The sequence below is a fragment of the Rhamphochromis sp. 'chilingali' genome (genome assembly GCF_963969265.1).
Source record: "Rhamphochromis sp. 'chilingali' genome assembly, chromosome: 17".
Classification (NCBI taxonomy): domain Eukaryota; kingdom Metazoa; phylum Chordata; class Actinopteri; order Cichliformes; family Cichlidae; genus Rhamphochromis; species Rhamphochromis sp. 'chilingali'.
In genome coordinates, this window is record NC_137944.1 from 5,259,956 (window position 1) to 5,283,111 (window position 23,156).

General features: G+C 40.9%; 1 protein-coding gene across 1 annotated transcript in view; it reads right to left on the reverse strand.

Moving 5' to 3' along the window:
• LOC308385240 (transcription factor E2F3-like) overlaps positions 1–23,156 on the reverse strand; it is an 86,537-nt gene that overhangs the window by 31,112 nt on the left and 32,269 nt on the right. The window lies entirely within an intron of this gene.

Genomic DNA, 23,156 nt, shown 5'->3' on the forward strand with positions numbered 1-23,156 from the left:
GGGTTTACAGTGCACCGTAAAGCCTGACTGGCATTTGTCATGGAATACCAGAATTGGCAGGTCCACCACTGGTGCAGTGTGCTTTTCACAGATGAGAGCAGGTTCATCCTGAGCACGTGTGACAGACATGAAAGGGTCGGGAGAAGCTATGAACAATGCTATGGGTCAATGATGCCTGCACAGACCTCCACAGGCTATGCAATGGCCCCCTGCCATCAGTGTTGGGGAGTAACGGAATACATGTACCGCCGTTACGTATTTAAAATACAAAATATGAGTAACTGTATTCCGTTACAGTTACAGTTTAAAAAGGTGGTATTCAGAATACAGTTACTTTGTTGAAATAAATGGATTACACTGCGGTACTTTCCTGTTTCATTTTGTCGCGGGTCAGGACTGTTTGGTTTTGTTTGACAGCTACGTTCTGTTGTTCCAGGCGGCAGCGTTACGGTTGCCATGGTTACAGGGCGACGCTCTCTCTCTCTGTGTTTCCTGGGTGAGAGAGCGCCTTTTCGTTGTTGTTGTTGTTGTGCTAAGCTAACAGGCAGAATGCTACAAGCATAGCTCTAAAGAATGTAGCATCATGGGCAGTGTAGTCCGTGTTGCAGGGAGAATGGACTGCCATACACGTTATGGGTCTGTGAGCGCGAGGAGGGAGAAAAAGGGGAGTGGAAAGGTACGAGTTGTCATCGAGCAAAAACGGGAGCTGGAAGCATGTAAATATAATAATAACCACTGCAGCCAAGAAGAGTGCCTGACGAGCCGTTGGAGCAGCCTTTCAACGCCTCTCTCTGTATCTCGCAAGAAAAGTTGACCCACACAACAAAGTAAAGCTATTTTTCGGCTACAAGCCGACAGGGACCCCGCCGTATTAGTCAGAGGTCCCTTTACTACAGTTCGGAGTCGCGGACCTTCAGTAATAGTAATAAATCACAGCAATAGTACATTCACGTTGTTGTAAAAAGCATGATAATTAAGTAATCCAAAGTATTCAGAATACGTTACTGTCATTGAGTAACATAACGGAATACGTTACAGAATACATTTTGGGGCATGTATTCTGTATTCTGTAATGGAATACATTTTAAAAGTAACCTTCCCAACACTGCCTGCCATTAGGTATCCTTGGACCATTGTCAAACCTGGTGTAGTGGGTCCTGGGTTCCTCCAGTTGCACACTGTCTTACCTCATGTATTGAGGTGATGTTGAACTTGCCACATGAGGCTGACATTGCCGGGCCTCATGCAGGCAGTTCCTGGAGGATAAAGGAACTGATATCATTGACTGGCCCCCATGCTTGCCTGATACAAATCCAACAGGTCACCTCTGGGATATTGTTTTATCATTTAGTCCATGCAGGTTCCACCTTACACGGTCCAGGATCTCAGTAATGCATTGGTCCAGATCCGGGAGGAAACCCTTCAGGGGCATGCACTGATGTTGCCAGGTGTGTATACAAGCAAACCACTGAGTACCAGTTTAAGTTGCTGCAGTGAAAATTTGGCAAAACAGACTAGCCGGTCACATCATTAATTCACTTTGATTTTCAGGATGTCTTTGAATTCAGCCCTCTGTAGATCAATCATTTTTATTTCCCATTTCACTGCAGGGCAACCTGCTTGTGACAAATAAAGCTTTGATTGATTGATTGATTGATTGATTGATTGATTGATTGATTGATCAGCACAGATATCCAGCAGGACTTTTTCCCATTAAGATTTGATGTGTTTTCAAAGTGTTCCTTTAATTTTTCTGAGCGGTGTACAACGCCATATTCAAGTTATAAGCAAGCTGAAATTAAACATCCCTTGTTAAGAAACAGTGTAATTTCACAATACTCTGGTTGTGTCAGTTTTGGTGTTAGTGAGGCTGCTTGGCGCATTTGAACCAACCTCCAGCGCTGAATAATACAGATAGAGAAGCAGATTACAAACTATCCAAACATGGAAAACGCAAACCAGAGACTGTCTCTTAATCCCAGCAACACATTTAGATGGAAAACAGTGGATAACGGCGCAGAGACAAATAAAAGCTTAATCTAATAAGTCTGACTCGCTTAGGCCACCACACACAGTACACTGCTGCTGTACAAACAGGCTGAGGTAATCATGTCTGTGCGTGTGTGTGTGTGTGTCATGGCCTGAGAGGCCGTGCAGCACCAAAGCTGCCCTCACCATCTGGCCTTGGCAAAATGAACACAGTGTTCCTCCACAGTCTCTCTCGCTCTTTCTCTCTCTACCTCGATCGTTCGCTGGGGGATTTGATACTCATCCACCCAGAGAGATTAAGCGTTTCCATATTCCAGTCATATTCCCCAGGTTGTTTTGCTTTCTAAAAACAGTGTTTGTGTGCCAACATGCTTGGTGGATGGATGGGTGGGTGGGTTAGTAGCCAGGCAGAGAGAGAAAGGGAGGCCGGGAAATGACATGAAAAAAACATGTCAAATCTGGGTTTAGCGCCAAAACCACACGAAGGTGAAAAAGTAGGCAGACTGAAGGTCATGCTGGTATAATGAGTGTAAAGGTGCATAAATATAGCAAGTGTACACATCCTGAACTCCGTGGGATACCCGCAGGGACCCTTAGAGGTGTTGAGAGGGTGTCTTTTCATGTGTGTGTCTTGTGCCTCAGTGTCTAAGGTTAGATTCACAGTTCACAAGTTCAGGGACTTCCAACACTGCGGAATAAATGTGACGCCACACATCTTTGTGTCCCCAAAGCGGCGAGGACCTTCCATCAACCTACACCCGTTCTCCATTCTGCGACCCTTAATCCAAGTCAACACTTCTAAAAGAAAAAAAAACATCATTTCAGGATAACAATTTCCACATTAGGGGATTTTCTCATCTCTGTATCCTTGTGAGGACATTTGAAACACACACACGAAACCACAAATCATTTGACAGGAGTGTAAATCCACAGCTCCCTAAGAGGCTTTACCAGGAAAGATCACACTTTCATATACTCCTCTGTTCCCCTCCCTTCTTTTTCCTAAATACTTGTTTGTTGTTGAATTCAGAGAAGACAAACGAGACATTGATCACTCTTACTGAACTGAGGATGTGTGAAGATTTCTGCACAGTGAACCAGTTTTTTTAAACAGCACTTAAAAACAGAAAAGGACACAGACTGATAATAAACAGTGCACTCTGCTCTGCGGTCTCCCGTGACAACCGGGGTTAGCGTTCGCTCACATACTCCCTCATGCGCTAAATAATTCAGGGAGGACAACAAGACTCACCCCATCTCAGGTCTGAACCTCCTGCTGTGGTTCAGCCCTCACACACACACACACACACACACGCACACACACTAAAGTGTATTCACGCTTTCCAGCAAAGGAGAGCAAACCCATCCAAGGACACGTAATGCTACTAAATATTCTATTGTCTGGAATGGGATGTTTTCCTTTATTCAAAAGAAAAAGAGTGCTCATTACTGAAAAGTGTAATGGTGATGAAAACCAGATTGGGAGGCATAAGGGAGAAGACATAATTACATCAAAGGGCTCCAAAGCAGAAATCCAACGTTCGACACAAACACAGCGAACAACAGCAGAGTTCAGTCCTGCAGTGTTTTTGTTCTGACACCCTTTAAAGCTGTATATTTATCATGAATCTTCAACAGCAAATTATTTATTCAGTCGCAGAGTGGCTTTCTGTGTTTTTTGGACACCTATTGTCGAGACTGATGGAAGGATTTTTTTCTTAATTAGAAATTATTTACTTTCGCCCATTTCCTGTATCCAGGAGGGACTCGAAGGCAAATGCAGGAATATTTTGAGAATGCTGCCAGGAATACTGCAGGGCTAGTGTGCTGTAATCTAAAACTTTAAGACAGAAAAAAATTCAATGTAAACTAAGAGATCTTCAACCACTTACTGTATGGGCAGTCATACTATCATGTCTTTAAGTCCGACATCATTAACTGTTTCCGGGTCCAAACTCTGCTTTTGGTCCCAAAGTCAAACAAACGCTGTGGCATCACTGCGACTTACAAAATGTCTAAATTCTTTCATCTGTAATAAAATGATCAGTGTGGCGATATGAGGTGTAACAATTAAGTTTAACATCCAGGCATCCATTAAAACAGAATTTATGAAGTTTAGCGGAGTTAGGAGTTAGCAGGGAGTTTGGTAGTTTCCATCTAAAGATTATATACCATGTTCTGACTGAGGGATTTCTGAAAAATGAAAACGTACAGCTCTGCTATCACTTCCGTCATAAATGATGACAGAAAACTAAACAATAGTGACATTTGTAGGGTTACTGAAGTTACATCATCACTTAACAACATAGCTGGACTGGCCATCGGGCATACCGGGCATTTGCCCGGTGGGCCGCTGCCGATTTTTTGTTTTTATAGGCTGATCGATTTTTTTTTTTTTTTTTTTTGGAAGGGTATAAATAATGAAAGGTGTTGGATTGGCCAATTGGTCATGATCGACTCTGGGCTAGACCAATTACAGCCGAGGAGGTCGGATGCACCCGCCCTCTTGTTTAGCAATCCTATAACCAGGGGTGCCCAATCCCGGTCCTCGAGAGCTACCGTCCTGCAGCTTTTAGATGCATCCTTGTTCCCACACACCCGAATCAAATGAATGGCTTGTTATCAGGCCTTTGCCAAACACAATGGCATGCTGAAGAGGTAATCAAACCATTTGATTCAGCTGTGTTGGATTAGGGATGCATCTAAAAGCTGCAGGATAGTAGCTCTCGAGGACTGGGATTGGGCAGCCCTGTTATAGACGAACTAAAGAAAATGGAGAACAAAAAAAAGGAAAGGAGGTGCAGAAAAAATTAGGGCCAAAAAGAAACAAGCCCTTCAGGCAGACGCTGCCAAATGTGTAAAAATAACTGAATTGTTTGGCGGTAGCTATGGCATAGCTTCCACAGATTTAGCAACATCAGCAAGTGGTGGAGGCCAGCAGGTGGATAAGGGAAAGGGGAGGCAAGAGGAGGAGAGACCCGAGGCGGCCGCCGGTCATAGTGGCAGAGGAACTGAACTTCAGGTAAGAAGTTATGACCTGCTGTCTATCTGTGTCAGATATAAACCAAGTTTAGTTGTAGTTTGTTTTCGTTGTGCTGACTTTTTACAGTCGCTTAGAATAACTGGTACTGCGTACTAGCTAGCATGACGGAGTTTATATACTGCTGGGCGGGTGCTATGAAGTTACTGATAGTAAATTTTATTTTATGCTTAAGGTTAGTTTCTCAAACTCCTCAAAATCTTAACAAATTGTGCCAATCCTTACATGTTGCACCAGGCTGATTTATCATCAAAAGTGGAGAAGTCTGTGACAGAGGAGACAGAAGAGCAGCAGAGAGAGAAATAAAAGAGCAGGAGATGGAGAGATGACTTTATGTCATCCATGAGGGATGCATTTGACATATGTTTCACATATTATAGCCCAACAAGTTACTTATAGCAATTTAAATACGAGCAATCAGTTTTTGGCAAATACCGGAAATCAGTTTTTGGCAGACAATCACTTTTTGGCACAACACCGGCTAGTGCAGTTAATAATACAACAGCTTGTTGCCATTTTTTGTGTTTCTTTTTATCGTTGTGTAACTGAGTTCAATTGAAAGCCTGCATGCGCTAGTACCGCTTGCCACAAGTTCCCAGAATCCTTTGCGGTTTTATCCCTGAATGACGTCACATTTTTGGTGGGCCGGTCTCTAGTCAAAATGCCCGGGCCGATTTTTTTGTCCCAGTCCAGCCCTGCTTAACAACCGGATTGTCTACCAGAGAAATGGTCTGTGCTAACGCTTTAAAATAAAGCTGCATTACAAAAACAAAATTGAAACTTCTCTTTACGCTTATACACCCAATCGCCTTTGGGTGTATAAGCGTATAGTATAGTATGTAATACTCTCATTTTATTCCCCTCAGCTTGACTGGCCTGATAAATTGCTTTTCGGGAAGACCCAGTTCATTTTTATCAAGTATTCTTTTTTTCTTCTTTTTTTAAACCTAGATTTAGCTAGCATTAATTAGCAAACATAGCATGCTAACATACCAAACTAAACTAGCAAATATGGTAACTATTATCTGCTCACCTTGTTATTATAGATGTATCATCATAGACTGTATATTATACACAGTCAAAACAGTGTCACTATTAGTTTCTGAATGTCATTTTGAGTCTGTGCAACACTTTGCCAATTTTCTGTGAGTATCTTCTTACGAAAGAAGTGTTTTATGTCTATATGTACCCTATCTCCTCCTTAAAAGGTTGGACAATGTGAATTTCACTCATCAAAACTGAAGAACAAACTTCTATTTTGGTAAATTAAAAAAAACGTCTACAGTTGTCATTATGGTGGAAATTAGCTTTAGTGATGGCACGCATGCTAATGCTAATTCCCTTGAAGTTGAGCATTTTAACATGGAGGTCCACAGGTACACTTTTAAACACAGATTTTAATGACCACTGAAGGAGTCACTTACTATGTAGCCATGCCATTAGAAATATATGCTAGCATTTCACTTGAGGGACATTGTTTTCAGTATTTTGTAATATGTTTTGTTAACTTAATAATGTTCATTTCTCCCACCAAGATATTAATGAATCACTAAATCACTAAAGACCTTCCACTACGCTTTTGTTCTATGAAATTATATAATAAATATATCTAAAGAGCAGAATGTCTAATTTTTCAAAGCTATGTTAGCATGATGTGAAACAGCAGTTGTTAAAATAGTGAAACAGTGCTAAAAGTAATTACTTAATACTTGAAAGGAGCCAAAAGAAAATTGAAAGACTAAATCGGCTGAAACATGTCAAAATGTACCTCAGAACTGAAGGGAACTACATATTCAAGTTATAATCATCTGAATCGTCTGTGAATTATTTACCTGTTTCTTTGGTGCATTTTCGATAAAGGAAATATTAAATGTCAGTAATTCCTTTGTGTCAAAAGGAAGTGTTGCTGACATGTTTAATACATATTCAAATATTCTAAAAGAACTGTGATGAAAAAATGCAATTATTTATTGTTCCCTAAATTAAAGACATAGATGGACAGAAAACCAACTTACTTATGTATGCAATGTTTTCTTGATGATACCTCAAAAGCTCTTTTTTTTCTACTGAGTTACTTTTTATTATTGTCCAACCAGTGCTCTTCATATTGTTGGAGCATTTGATAATAAATTGGCCCCCAGGAGAGGAAATAACCACTTGAACGTTGCCATTCTGTGCAAGTTTAAATTAGCTGGCACGAGATGTAAGAAACTCTGTATAAACTAAGGCTAATTAACAGCAGTGGAATCCAGCAGACCTGGAGAACCAGATCACATCTCTGAGTTCACCAAAGTCCTTCCAGGTCCTTTGAGCAACTGCTGTGAACAGCTGCGTCTCTCACTGTGTGTCTTTAAACTTGCTTGAAACAATCAGCTCACTTAAAAGTGGCGAGTGAGTGCACTGCGTCTGTAGTTCAGCCAGACTGCAAACTTTTAACTTTTATTTATCTTAGCATCAACCCTACAATGGGATCCATAACTCCCAGTGCTTTCTGTACACAGTTGGCTGGTCCAAGTAATCTCACTTGTAGCTCCACATGTCTCTCACTCACACACACACAACCACAGACACACACAGTTTTACACCCATGCTGCAATATCTCAGCCCACACCAGATGACCAACTGTTTGGCCGCCTCTTGTTGGCCAGCCTGTGGTTCAGAGATCACAACACGGCCTGCGGACATTAAAATGAATCACCCTTTGCTACAGTCACGTGCAAGCACACACAATATACCCCACACACGCACACACACACATCACATTTGTCAGGATGAAGTCACTCTGTGTTGGCTGGAGAGGGAGAGATAAAGGGAAAAATCTTGAGCAGCTGAAGAAAAAGAAAAGAAAAATGGGAAGTAGATGATGAAAAGAGTTAAGGTTGAGTCTGGGTCCTGCGCTGACCTCAAACACATTTTTTCATCTCTCAGTAATGGTCTGCTGTGAAGGACCTTTCAGGCAGACGGTGTTTCTGACTGAAGATTTTGTTCATTTTGATAATCCTTAAAATATTTTTTTTTACACTTTTCATTACCAGAACATTACATTCCTATTTTCTTTCTTACATTGACTAAAAACACACACATGCACAAACTGTAAATACTAGAAACCTCTCTCATGAACTGATTCAAGACAGACGTTTCATTAAATGTGCATCAATTTTTCTTTCATGGGTCACAGGTGCCAGAAGACTTGAGCCTTCAGTTTGCCTACTGGCTGCGCAGGGCTTTAGCCGAGCAGCCAATCAAAGCAAACGTGAGGCACTTCTTTGGAAGAATGAAATAACATGCAGCGAACCTGAAACCCAACAGGATCCTTGTTTCATCTCAGCTTGGAAACGTTTAAAACAGTGACTTGAAAGGCAGTTGCACAAAGTTAAATATTAGCACAGTCTTACTGTTACTGCGCAGACTTGAAGTGTAAATATGGATTTCTAATTTGATTACCAAGCAAACTGGAAGTCTGAACTTGTTTTCTGTGCTTCTTGGAAGTGTGTGAGTCTGTTCAACAAAACTAAAGAATTTCTGAGCTGTCTGTGTTTTAAAACTGAATGGAACAGAGACATTAAACGCATGAAAGCATTAAATAAAGAAAAAAAAAAAGATACTGCAGCAGGTCTTTTATTATAGACCATGTTGCAGAAAAGCCATCTGAACACATGGTTTAGAGGTATAATTTCTGCTACTGCAACTGTGGGCTAATAATATCAGAAATATCTTAACTTCAAATGTCATTACAGTTCATGTCTCTTCCTCTGGTTAAATTGTAATAACTTTGGCAATACACTGACTAGGAATGTGCATAATTAATCCACTAGACAATTAAATGTTGCCGTCCTCGCTAGCTGGCACCAGAAGACGACCGCAGACTGCAACTGGTGGAAAGTGGGGCAGGTGACAGCTTGGAAAAGTAGCACAATTTGGATTTTTCTTTTTAAATCACAAAAACAGGCAAGAGCACTGTGGGAGCACATTTAGCAAAGGCAAGTGGAAGTAACCCTGTATAAAGAAGATCAAAAATGTTATCCATATTAGGAGTGTTTGAATAATATAAGTAGTGGTTCAAATATTTTTTTTTAACCACAAATATTTGGGTGGAGTTTTCCAATAAATTACACTCAGTTTTAACAGTTTTCCTCAATATCTTTTCCCTTTTTAAGCAACTAGTATACTAACAGACAGGAAGAGCTCTTCCCCTTACTTTTCATCTAGTGCTTTCATCTGGGACTTTTAGATATACTTTGGGTTTTGATAATTAATTAACTCAATATAGAATGTATATTAAAGATGGAAGCACTATTTGTCTGTAAAACATGAAGCCACTGCTTAAGTACCTTCATCCTCTATACCCCAACAGAATTCTGTTAGAATGTTTCAGATTCCCGAGAATTCCAAAAAAAGGTGAAAATCTGATGAACATTTGAAACACCTAAATATATATATATATAAAAAAAAAATACAAATAAATAAAAACTGATGTAAAGTATATCAGTTATAAGCTTTTTTTAAAAATTTAAAGATCACAAGTTGTGCTTTTAAGTCACGTATGATTATTTAAGATCTGTATATTTGAACGTTTCATCGGCTTTCCCCCATTATGTCTTTCTCCTACTACTTTTATTCATCTGCCTCCTCTTACCACTGCTCTCTCCTTCCTCATCTCAACCACATCCTCCAAATACTGATTTCCATCAAATTAGACAATCGACTTTCTCGCCTCCGGACAGTTGGCCATAGCTGGCTATATCAACAAAAGCTGGTTAGAAGCTAATGTTGTTAACTCACATCATGTGAGAATGCAAACAAACATTTTATTACTCTCTAAGTTTATTCACTAAGTGCCCGAGTCGCTGAAAGTGTTGGATCCACTTTGAAGAAAGTTTCACTAATGCTGGCTAACAGCAGCTAACAGCAGCATTCACTGATAGAAGAATTTTGGTTATTCTCAGTATCGCTGTCATCGGACAGAAGTGGGTAACCAACTCATTCACTCATGTCGGACGCTCCACATCTGGCATTATGAGGTATACAGTTACCTGATAGCCTGCACTCACTGGCCAGAGTTTAAGGTGACCCCGGGTTAAAACATAAAATACTGCAAAACATTTTATTGTCACATCCGTTTTTACTCCTGATAAATTGTGAAATGCCATCATTATTCAAATATATTAAAATATCATGTGTATAAAAACATTTTTATACACAAACACTACTAAAAACACAGCAGTCGGCTGCAGCTGAGGTATGGGCTACAGAGAGTTAAACCTGCAGTCCAGCAACAAATGATCCCTCTGTTTATTTGCAATTGATCTTTTTTTACAAACTATAGATGGTATAAAAGGTGAGGATAGCTTCTGGGCCTCAAAAGAAAACCCAGTTGGTAGGTTACTTAAAACTTCACTTTGTTTAATGGCCAGCAGGGGGCGACTCCTCTAGTTGTAAAAAGACTTCTTGCTGTATAAAAATTTATAGAAAAACACCCGTGGCTTCCTTTCTCTGTGACCTCAATTAAACCTTTCCTGATGACACTTCGACTCATAATGAACACAATATGAAATTTGTTGTCTTTGTTTTATGTTGTTTTATGTTATGGCAGAAAAAACAATGATTTAGGCTATGCTCACTAGATAATGTGCTTTTAATGACAAGCTGTTAATCCTTGGTTTCACAGGGTATGCTTTATTGGCATGGCCCTGTAGTGTCCTTGGATTTTCCTCCTCTTCGACATGTCAATGGCTGTGAACAAAGAGAAACTTGTAAATAACTCATGCAAGAATAAAGTTACGTTGAAACCAAGCACACCATTGTTTTTCTTGTGACATTACCAATAAGTTTGATGTGTCACATGGCCCTCTTCCTATTGAAAAAATAAAAGTTGTATCCAAGATGGCCGACTTCTAAATGGTCACCATGGTCACCACCCATCCTGAGGAGTTTGCCCCCTCACATCATGTGGAAACTAATGTGCCACAAACAGGACTTTAATATCACCAACCATTCCCATTTTATTACGGTGTATCCATATAAATGGCCCACCCTGTACTTCCATTTTTTAATATACATTCTGAAGCTAACACCACATCCTAAGCAAGCAAACGTGCCAATCATTATTTGCTAAACATTAACACGAGCATATTCACCGAGCGCATGTTAGCAAGCCGATGTTAGCTTTTAGCTCAAAGAACTGCTTTGTTTAAATACAGCCTCGCCAAATATTTTGCTTGTCTTTCCACTATAATTATGCGTTCTTCAAGCAGCAGATCAAACAGAAACTTGAGCACGAGCTGCAGTACGATTGTTTTTGATGCTCTTCTTACCCACAGTGGTGAAAAGAAAAGAGACCGTTTTAGAGGGATCTCACAATGTAGTTTAAGTGCAGGTTGTTTAAGACACTGTCCTTAGACGGAAAGTGGCTCAAGAAACCTTTGCAGACAAAGCAGTGTATTTTAGACATCAGTGACATCATCCCAACTTTGTTTTCGACAGAAAAATTCATCTTGTTTCAATGATTCTGTCGCTGCTGTGTGCTTGTGGCTGCTAAAGAACATACTTTGTCAAATAACACCAGTGGGATGCCACTGAGTGGGAAAAAAAGAAAGAAAGAAAAACAATGTGTTTTACCAATAAAAATCACACAAAGATGTTACTCGTTTAAATTGAAGCAGCAAATCTGAGACTTCATGAGATGTCAGTTTTTTGCAGTGGATAACAGAGCAGAGGAGACAGACGGACGACTGTCAAAAAGGCAGAAGGCGAGCGCACAAACTTTCACACAAAAGTCCGAGGACTAGCAGTGAAGTTAAATTGGGGCTGATTGTATTCTCGGCGTAGACTTGTCTTTGTCCCTAAGCTCTGTCTAAATATTGAAGCAGATCGTGGTGAAAGGAGCCGGCTATCCTGAGGATTCAACCCAATCTGCATATTCATCACAATTAATTAGGATTCCTCTCTCTCTCTGCCATCATTTTTTATCTTTCCTGCTTTATTTCTCGAGAGGCATCTACAAGACAATGGTGGGGCGGTGATCGGAATCAGTTATTAGGGGGTGCGCAGGCGGGCGCACGCACACACACCCCCTTGCTTCCACATCTTAGGTTTGAGAGTGATTCTGTCTGCATCAGATATGATGATGAGTGTGTTATTGCACATTTCTCTGTTGATACAAACTTCCAGTGCTTTCTCTCACTTTGTCTTTTCCCTCCTTTTGTTTGGGCCGACTGTGCATCGCGCCTCCGCCAAAGTGACGGAGAGCAGTTATTGTCTGGCAAGACATACGAACGAACTGCTGCTCAACAGCCTTCTCGCAAGGCTAACTCCTTTAATTGCTCAAAGAAGAAGAGGCGAGAGATGAAGCCTTAGGGTGAGAAAGTGGTGAAAGTTTTAGACAATCTGTCTGCCTCGTGTGCTCAAGGCACTATAAGTAGCATGTTCAAGTCAGTATTTATGCACATTCGAGGCTCTGTTGACTTGGACTGGAAGTCAACTGGAAGTTGTATAAGATAAGTTTTAATGTTTGCACACATAATGGACACAGAACAAGCAAATGGATGTAAATGACTCGACAGTTAAGAGCAGTACTTGGCGACACTGGGAAGAACAAGCAACCTTCTAACAGGAAAAGAGAGGGGCAGCCATTCGTCTTTACTAGTTGTACGCCTGTGGTGTGATAGGACAGTGAAGAGAAAGAGAAAAATATAGTTATTAGCAACAAAGAAGCAGGTGGCAAACAGAATTGAATATAGTTATGAAAAGAAATACCCTGTCTGGATAACTGGGTAAGTGTGGCTGGTTTGAAAACCATGCTAGGACCCAAATAATCTAAATTACTAAAAGGCATCTAAAGATATCTTTTACATAATCAGTTACCTTCATTGGTTCAGAAGATGGCCTGACTGCAGTTTATCCAAACTTTAATTCAAACCCTCTTAAAAAGATTTAGCATTTTGTGTGTGGAGAAGCACCATGCCTCATGTGAATACAGTGCAAAGTCCTGTTAGTCACACCAAAGTAAAACATAACATAGCAACGTTATTAGTTATTATTAATCTCTGGCTCTCTTCCACAGCGTGTCTTCATCCTGTCTTCCTCTCCTCACCACCAACCGATCACGTCAGATGACCGCCTCTCCATAAGGCTGGTTCTGCTGGAGGTTACTTCCTGTTAAAAGGGAGTTTTTCCTTCCCACTGCTGCCAAAGCGTTGGGGTTTTCTGTTTTCTTTGTATTATCGTATGGTCTTTACCTTACAATTTAAAGCACCTTGAGACAACTGTAATTTGGTGCTATATAAATAAAACTAAGTTGAACTGAACTGAACGTCCTCATAGTGTAACTTGGAAAAATTTGTGTCTTCCCGGTGACTGAATTTGATTTTTTTCTTTGGTCACCAATTGCACATTCATCAATTACATTAGGAGCAGTACAACATTCCTGGAAAAAGAAAGCTGACATTTACATGCATGGTACTTATCCATACACAAGTTTGCTAAACACTGGAGGCAAACATTTATGACAAACAACTTCAATTCCTCAAAGTTGTAGCAAGATGTAAGTGATTGCTCCCGATTGTATTTTCCTATTTTTTGAAAACCTTTTTTTTGACTTGACATCATAAATCTCAGAATGACTGTCTCTTAAACAGGGATGCACCGCTGCAGAACAGGAGTCTGCTTTGCAATACAACATGATCAGGCTGATACTTACACCTTTTTCAGGCTATCCCAAACACCATTTTAAGCCATCCAGCAGCAAGTATCCAAATCTTTAAGGCAGAAACACAGCCACTACTGCAAAGCCACTGGGAAGCAGAAAACCAGGCAGTCACACTCATGGACTTGGCTGCGTGCTGTAATCCTGATATTTACAGGCATCTACAAAAGAGAATTCTTGGTTGTTTTTCTTTTAAAGACATTGTTGTCTCCTATTTTTCTGTTGGTGATAACTTTGCCATGTGGCCGCCTGGGGTGCTGAAAGTGTTGAAAGAAAATAAGAGGGAGAAAAAAACAAAAACGGAGGGAGTGTGAGACAGATGATAGAAGTCGTCCATTAAGTGAGCGGAGCAGTCCTGGTGTGAATATTGCATTTCCGCATTTACCACAATTACAGGCCTGTTCACTGTTTCACTTCCTGCCGAGGGCAAAAATGGAAGAGAGGAGACACTCCTGTGGGACGATGAGAATATCACCCGCCCAGCCGGGGATGTGAGATACGGACACGCGCGCGCATCTTACTCAAGTTTAACGCCACTGCTGTCACGTCTTCGGTGTCTCTGTGGTTAAAGCGATCCTAATCTGCCTGCTGCGGGAGCTAAAAGACGCTTAGTCTGCTGTTGTGTCTAAGGCTCTGCGATTTAAGTGAAATAAAATTTGCTGTGGAGACTGAGACGCTGCGCTACTCGTCAGTCAAGTCGCGCTATTTTGACTGACAGAGTGAAACGATGTCGCTCTACGAGCTTTCCGAAGACTTTCAGGCTCCGAATTGGCCTCATTTGTGTCTGTCCATCTTTAACACTTGAGCAGATTTCTTCTGCTGCTGTGAAGGACAGTCTAGCAACGCTGACTCCCACGCAGGCATCGCATGCAAACAGACATGCAAGCACACATAATCAACCTTTCCACTGGCGCTGAAAAAAACAGGAGTGTCGGAGACACGGTCACGCAAGATCCAAATAATAGGCTGCACCACAGGAGACGGTTGGAGGCCGAAGGTCAATCAGATGACAACTCTGAGCTGCGATGGGCCAAACAAAACAAGCCCTCTGCTGTTCTTAATCTCACCTAATGACGTCTCTGTGGGCTGACAGCTCTAATCCCGACCTCACTTGTATCCCCTACTTTTGCTCTGCTGCCTGACAGAATGAATATTTCGTCCCATTAGTTCTCTCTAAGAGCATCATTGTTTCTCACATCTGTTTCACAGCCATGTTTATTTCTCATTTCCACTGCTGACGTGAAGTATGACTTCAATTCCAAAAAATACCAAAACACAAAGGCTCTGTGATGTTGCCTTCACTTTAAGGTTTCTTGCCTTGGTTTCATGCTCACAATCAGTCCAAATTCAATTCTGGAGAGACGGCTTTTCATACTCCAAGAATTTGTACTAAACGATGTAATCATCTTTTCTTTATTATCTCTGACCTTTCTGTTGCAGCTCACTTTTATCACTCTTACCTTCCTGTCACTGAAATCTTTTGATGACTTTAAAAAAATGATCTAAAAACTTGGTAAATGTGGAATCTGCTTAATATGTGCTTAAAAGTTAATATCAAACCAAAGCAGCCAAGCAGCCATCATTCATGTTATTACCCAGTTTTTTTTTTTTTTTTGGGGGGGGGGGGGGGCGGAGGGGGGAGCTGTGACACATCGAAAGGTCCTGTGTAATAAAAGATCTGCTGATATTGAGATGAGATATGTCGGGGACTGTCTGATTCAGCTCAGCGGCTGATTGATTGATCGGTCATGCTGTACATTCACGACGCAGAAATTAATCAAGAGCAGCGCACTGGCAAAACGCAAAGGACAGACAGCGTGATTGGTCCATTTAGACTGGGCATGTGCGCCATTAATTTATGCCACATGCACAAGATTAGTTAATAGCCCCCGATAAAACAGGGACTATTTTACGGCCGTATTAGTCATCCACTAAAAGACATTGCATGAAATGAGGCGGGCAAACAAGAAATGCGGAAAATAAATTGTTATTAAGTGTGTTTGTTTTCGTCTATATGGTTCAATAAGACGAAGTCTGTCTCCTATCGGTTTGTGATTGAATGAGATCAAGTTGGCAATGGTCACAACTGTTTGGGGACAGGTTGCCTTCCATCAGACGACCTCTGCAATTGTCTAAAATTAACATGTTGAATAAACGCAGAGAAAGAGTACCGTCTCATGGATTTTGCCAGTGTTGGTGTATCAGATTAACTGACAACTGCTTCTGTGCCAGAAACTGCTGTTAATCAAATGGCCACTTGATGCTGTCTCCAAAAGTGGCCTAATCCTCCCCAAAACCTACATTACGCTACAGTCACACTAGAAAAAATGTTGGTTGGAGACCATTATTGTGATATTAGTGGATCAATTCGCAATAAATTTGTTGCCTTTCAGATGGTTGCTTTGAAGATGTCGTCCAGATATGCAGTTACTTGCAGCCAGTTGGCGTCTATGGTTTGTGATTGAATGGGATAAAGCTGTTTGGAGACATGTTGCCTCCCACCAAGCGACCTGTGCAATCACCTTGCAATCGAATGTGGTCACCCAGAAGCTGAAGGTGCTGCTCACTACAACTACTTGCAACTGAAAAAATTCAAACCAATCATCAACCAGGAATTCCCTCTAAACACCAGGAGATCCCATCCTTTTTTTCATTACTGAGCTGTAAGACATGAAGCATGAAGACACACCAATCAAATTTAACTGCTTCAACTTGAACATTTCCATTTTAGAATTGAATAGAATAGAATAGAATAGTGTTTTATTGTCACTGTTACAAGAACAATGAAAGGCAGTTTGGTATTTGGTATTTTCAGGTTTAAAGGGTGGGCTGACTCACAAGAAGCATACCCAGCTTTTTGACAATTTTTTGTACAAAATGTTGCATTCAGTACGATTAACTCATCTTAATTCACCAGGAAAGTCATTACTGAAGTCAAAGCAACTGCTTTCTACAGCCAGAGGGTGCAACCCGATTATTCATCTTTGATGAACATAAAGCAATAATTCTGTGTAAAAATGCAACTGATACATATTACATATATACATATACACATACACATATACATACATACACATACACATACACACACACACACATACATATATATATATATATATATATATATATATATATATATATATATATATATATATATATATACTAGGGGTGCAACGATACACAAAATTCACGGTTCGGTTCGGTTCGATACTTTGGTGTCACGGTTCGATGTTTTTTCGATACAAAAAAAATGTTCATGCATTTTTAATTTGTCATTTATTAAAATTATAAATATATATTTTAACTCAAAAGTACAGTTTTTAAATTTAACTCTAACCCTTGTGCGTGTTTTTTATTTTGACAGCGAATGCATATACATATACATACATATATATATATATATACATACATATATATATATACATACATACATATATATATATACATACATATATATATATATATATATATATATATATATATATATATATATATATATATACACACACACACATATATATTAGGGGTGCAACGATATTCGTATCGATATTGAACCGTTCGATACAGTGCTTTCGGTTCGGTACGCATATGTATCGAACAATACAACATTTGTAATTTATTTTATCAACTTTCCTTCTGACGATGCTGTCTGTGTGGAGCGCTCAGTGAATCTGCGTTCGACTACTCCGCCTAGGCTGCACTGTCGAGTGCAGATCCACTGAGCGCTCCACACAGACAGCATAGTCAGAAGGAAGAGCGCAGGGCAAGCTAGCGAGACAGAAGTTAAGCTCTCCTTGCAACATGGCAAATTGAACCTCCCCCAACCTCATTCAGATGTGGCGTTTGGAATTATTTTGGTTTTCATGTGACGTATGACCCTGAAGGTAAGCGCGTCATGGACTAAAGTAAAACAGTATGTTGGATGTGCCACACAATGCTCAATTACATGGGTGGGGGCTAGTGTGTTAGCGCAGTTAGCTCGTTAACGTGTTGGCGGTCTAGCCCCATGCACGGGGCTATCAGGGGTAGCTCGTTAATGGAGATTTGCTGTGTTGTGGCGTTAAGGTCATTTTAACGAGGTTAACCTGAAAGCACTAGTGGGAACACAACGAATATGACTGCACATTTACGCCGACATCATCCTAGTGCAAAGACAAAAACAACAAGCATGCATGCTACAAACTTTACCCGAGTCATTTAGACAGCCGTTAGCACATGATTCTCCTTATGGGGACCTGATATGTTTAATATGCTGCTGAGAATATAGCCCAGAAGAAGCAGATAGTATAGCTTTTATTTTGGAAAGAGCCATTTCTCTGTAATAAACTCTCTTTTCCAAAGATAAGTGATTCCTCAATCAGATACAGGGCTCGCAAAATCGCTAGCCCGACGTCCTGGGGCTAGCGATTTTTCCAGTCGGGCTACCAAAATCTATCTCTGCCCTGCCCGTCCGGCTATTGTAGGAAGGAAAAATATATGTCAATGCTTTTGCATTCTTTCGGAAATGTAGCTGGGTAATTATGTCATTGGCATCGGTGAGCCACTGTCAATATGTGACATATTGAAATCGCGTTTGAATTTGCGCTTGTTTTTTTGCTTTCACTTTGCAATCGCGTGAACTGCGTATAGAGAGCGACAGTACTGATTGGTGAGTGATGATAATTTGTGCACCAATTCCTCTGACATCGTCTTATCAATCGTTAGCTTACTATGCAAACATGACAAGTGAAATCTCCCGCAGCTTAAACATGTGAGACGTTGATCGCGCAGAGAATCGCTGAGCTTATGTGAGTGCCTGTGTAAAAGCAGCAGGATATATATTTTAGTTCTGCTGAGCCAAATAAGACAGGTCAGGGTGAAGAAGTGACAGCCAAAGAAAAGCTTACCGCAAAACGGAAAAGTTATGACAAATCAGACTATAAGGCAAAAAGAAAGTGCAGCTTTATGGTTTCATGGCCAAAATAATTTCTGTGGCTGCGATATGATGAGCTAAATAACCAGGGGTGCACATAAGTAGTCCGCAGGTGCACATTCGCTGTCAAAATAAAAAGCACGCACAGGGGTTAGGGTTAAATTTAAAAACTGTACTTTTGAGTTAAAATATATATTTATAATTTTAATAAATGACAAATTAAAAAGGCATGAACATTTTATTTTGTATCGAAAAAATATCGAACCGTGACACCAAAGGATCGAACCGAACTCGTATCGATATTGAACCGTTCGATACAGTGCTTTCGGTTCGGTACGCATATGTATCGAACAATACAAATCTTTTTATTTATTTTATCAACTTTTCTTCTGACGATGCTGTCTGTGTTGAGAGCTCAGTGGATCTGCGTTCGACTACTCCGCCTAGGCTGCACTGTCGAGTGCAGATCCACTGAGCGCAGTGCAAGCTAGCAAGACAGAAGCTACGCTCGTTGCAAGATGGCAAATTGAACCTCCCCCAACCTCATTCAGATCCGGCCTTTGGAACTATTTTGGTCTTCATGTGAAGTATGACCCTGAAGGTAAGCGCGTCATGGACAAAAGTAAAACAGTATGTTGGATGTGCCACGCAATGCTCAATTACATGGGTGGGAACTAGTGCGTTAGCGCAGTTTGCTCGTTAACGCGTTGACGCCGTCCAGCCCCTCACATGGGGCGATACGCGGTAGCTCATTAATGGAGATTTGCCGTGTTGTGGCGTTAACGTCATTTCAGATTAACGCTGACAGCACTAGTGGGAACAAAATTTACGCCGACATCACCCTAGTGCAAAGACAAGTGGGAGCAGACAAAAACAACAAGCACGCATGCTACAAACTTTACCTGAGTCATTTAGACAGCCGTTAGCACATGATTTTCCTTATGGGGACCTGATATGTTTAATATGCTGCTGAGAGTATACCCCAGAAGAAGAGTATAGTACATCTTTTATTTTGGAAAGAGCCATTTCTCTGTAATAAACTCTCTTTTCCAAATATACCCAAATAATTGACCATTAAGGAAAATGCTCATGTTATAAAATAAATGTATACCAATTAAATATATTTCATTAGACGAGATTCCTTTATATGTAACATTTTACAGTGTAACACATTCACCTAAATTAGTTTTTTTGTAAGTGTTTCTTAGAACAAAGGCAGGTTAAAGGCATTTCAAAGCCTCTTTAAAGATGCTAAGATTTCCACTGAGAGTGGCCAGAGGCATTAAAAATGAGTACATCAGAAGATCAGCTCAGGTTGAGCAGATGGAGACAAAGACATTGGACACAGTGGACAAAGGATGTTAAATATGGAGCTGCCAGGAAGAAGGGAAATACTAAGACCACAGAGAAGACTCATGGATGTTGTGAAGGAGGACATGCAGAGGACTGGTGTGACAGAGGAGGATGTTAGGGATAAGGTGAGGTGGAAACAGATGATCCACTGTGGTGACCCTAAAGGGGGCTGCAGAAAGAAGAAGAATACCTACACACTAATCATTTGTCATCGTCAAACTGTGCTCAGTTTTGACTGCTATCTCAGTGTTTTCTCACTCTGAGACTGACCATGTAGTCTGACTTATTGCTCCTTAATCAACTAACAAATGAGTCACCAAGAATATCCATAATTTAGACACAGCGTCTGCATCAGATTGCAAAGGCTGCTTTGACCAGATGCATTTGCATTATTAGTGACTGCAATCAGAAATCTTGGGAGAAACATTGTTAAAACGTTGCATTTGCTGCATTTACAGCTGCAGCATAACCATCACCTCTAATAGTTTTGTTATAGGGTAAATTAGGATCTAGTTAACCCAGTTTTTCCAATACTGCAACTGTACTGGAGAAGCCTCTGACTGGACAGCCAGTCGAAGCTGCTTAACAGCCACAAGTGAAGGACTTTACATTTTGCATTTCATGTAATTACCAGTCAGGTCTAAAAGCAGAAGACAGAGTCTTAATCGCTCATTGACAACAACATAGGCCGGATGTGGCAACTTCTGAGTAGTTCTTACTGTAAGATGTTTTAAGTTTGACATGACCAAAGCTCAAACCACACGCTGCAACTGGGAGCAACTAAAGCTGCTTGTGCTGCCGTGTCGTAGCCTGAGCCCGACCCGAGGGTGGAAGCAATAAATTACTCTCAAACTGAGGCTTTTTTTATGGACGAGAACTTTGTAATTTTGCTTCGAGGCATGTCATGAGCAAAGCATTTTTCTCTGCTACATTTTAAATTGCTTGCAGGTTCTTCATTCACGTCATTAACTGGACAGCTGCGATTATAATCAAATAATTGGTCCCGCAACAGTTTTTTTTGGTTGTTTATTTGGTTTATTTTGTCGACTTCAGCTCCTTGAACTTCTGCCTCTCTTGTCCTTGTTGCACAAAGAATTTCCTTTTCTTTTTCTCCAAATGCAATCTTTTCAGAAAGTCAGACACCCATATTTTGAGCTGAACAATTCTGAGTGCCTTTTGAAGGTTGTTGGGGTGTAGAGTCAATAATACAAAATTGTAGGTCTAATGTGCCAAAGAGGATGAAAAGCAATTTTTATTCATTGATTTTATTCATCAGAGTCTGATTACAAGTCTTTGGGAACATTACTGCCTTTGTGAAACAAGTCATATGAAGCATCTTGTGGTTCCAGGGTAAATTAAATTAAGTGATGTCGCTTGGGTCAGTGTCATGTTGGAGCAAAAGACTACACACACAGACACACACACACACCAAAAACCCCCTCCTGTCATAATTCGGTACATTATTATAAACAGGAAAATGCATAGACTTCTGTCAAATAGCTGCGCCGTCACTGCCTGCATGGGTGCCTGCTGTCTCAACCCCTCCACCGCCCCATCATCCACCAGCAGGCACAGGGAGGATAGTTTCCTTTCAAATGTAGCAAATTTATGGGGAAATATGGACTCTGCTGATGTAATAAATGAATCATTTAGAACGAGAAGTGTCTGACTGAAGCACAGATATTTTTTAAAAAGTTACGTTAGCCTTCTGGCAACGATCTGCCGGACACAGGCGCCACCGGGCCCTCTGACCACCACCAGTAGGCAAACATGGGGTTAGTATCTTGCCCAAGGATATTTGGCATGCAGCCAGGATGCAGCCTGGGATCGAACCACCGACCGTCTGATTAGTGGCTGACCTGCTCTGCCACCTGAGCTACAGCCACCCCAGATTTATCGCAGATTTTAACACCAATCCAATACTAAGAATTGTACTGAAGTATTGACCCCATTGTGCTAGTACCGATCCAATACCAATACCAACTTTGGCATCCATACTATCGACATTTGGATTGATCATCCCACCTTTACTAGCTAGCTAACAAGTTGCATTCATAAGCTGTATGAGTGCAAAGCACAGATAAACATCAGCATATTGGCTAATTAGGACTAAGTAGGGGACTAATATATAACACACAGCAAGCCATTATTTTATTTCAATTATGCATCAACATTGATCCCAGACCTAAGAGACACTGACTAGAACACCCCCAGGACACATGTCAATTAACAAGGTAACTTCCCCCCACTAGTGGGCTGCAAATATGCTTTTTAACACTGTAAAGTTGGACACAGTGTTTTTGCAACTTTAGTGTTTCAGTGTTGTCTGACTATTTTCCCCTCCAGTGGGTGTGGTTTCCAGAGCATAGATGAGATTTCCACTGTCTATTACAGTAAATCCAATGTCCAATCCACAAACACATGCTAGTAAGTTCTGCCGTTGCACATTGGCAACCTCAACCAAACACACCTGAGCCTTTCCCTCAGCTCTCTCAGGTATATCTGAGGATATTTTAAATATTCACTTCTTCTGTTACATTCAGAGGTCAATAGATTCACTTCTCCAGGAATGGGGAATTTTGGAACTGCTGCCAGCACACCAAATAACACTTCTGGATGGCTCCAGCTTCCCGGTGAGCTTCCAGTAAAAGAAACTGGTGGTACCAGCCGCTTTCCAGTTCACACATGCACACAGTCACAGAGTGTCAAACCACAACACACTCACATTGCCAGGAAGGGGTCAAATTAATGGCTGACTTTGCAGCTCTTGGGCAGACACTCAGACACACATATGCACAGGCAAACGCACACACTTGTACTTGCTCGCGTGCACACGCACACACATACACAACCACACAAAATAATTCCATTTCTCCCCCTTTCACCGCCCTTCCGCTCAGTGCCACTCTGCTTTTTTTCCTTGTTCTCTCTCTAATTTGCATAATGTACTCGCTCCTTCTGAAGCTCAGGGTACACACACACACACACACACACACACACACACACACACACACACACACACACACACACACACACACACAGATGGCACCACTGGCTTCAGACACAGTGCAGAGTGGGGAATGTGAGGGGAACGAAGGGACGAGGAGGAGAATGTTCTGGTAAAATAAACACACACACACGCAATAATACCATAATTA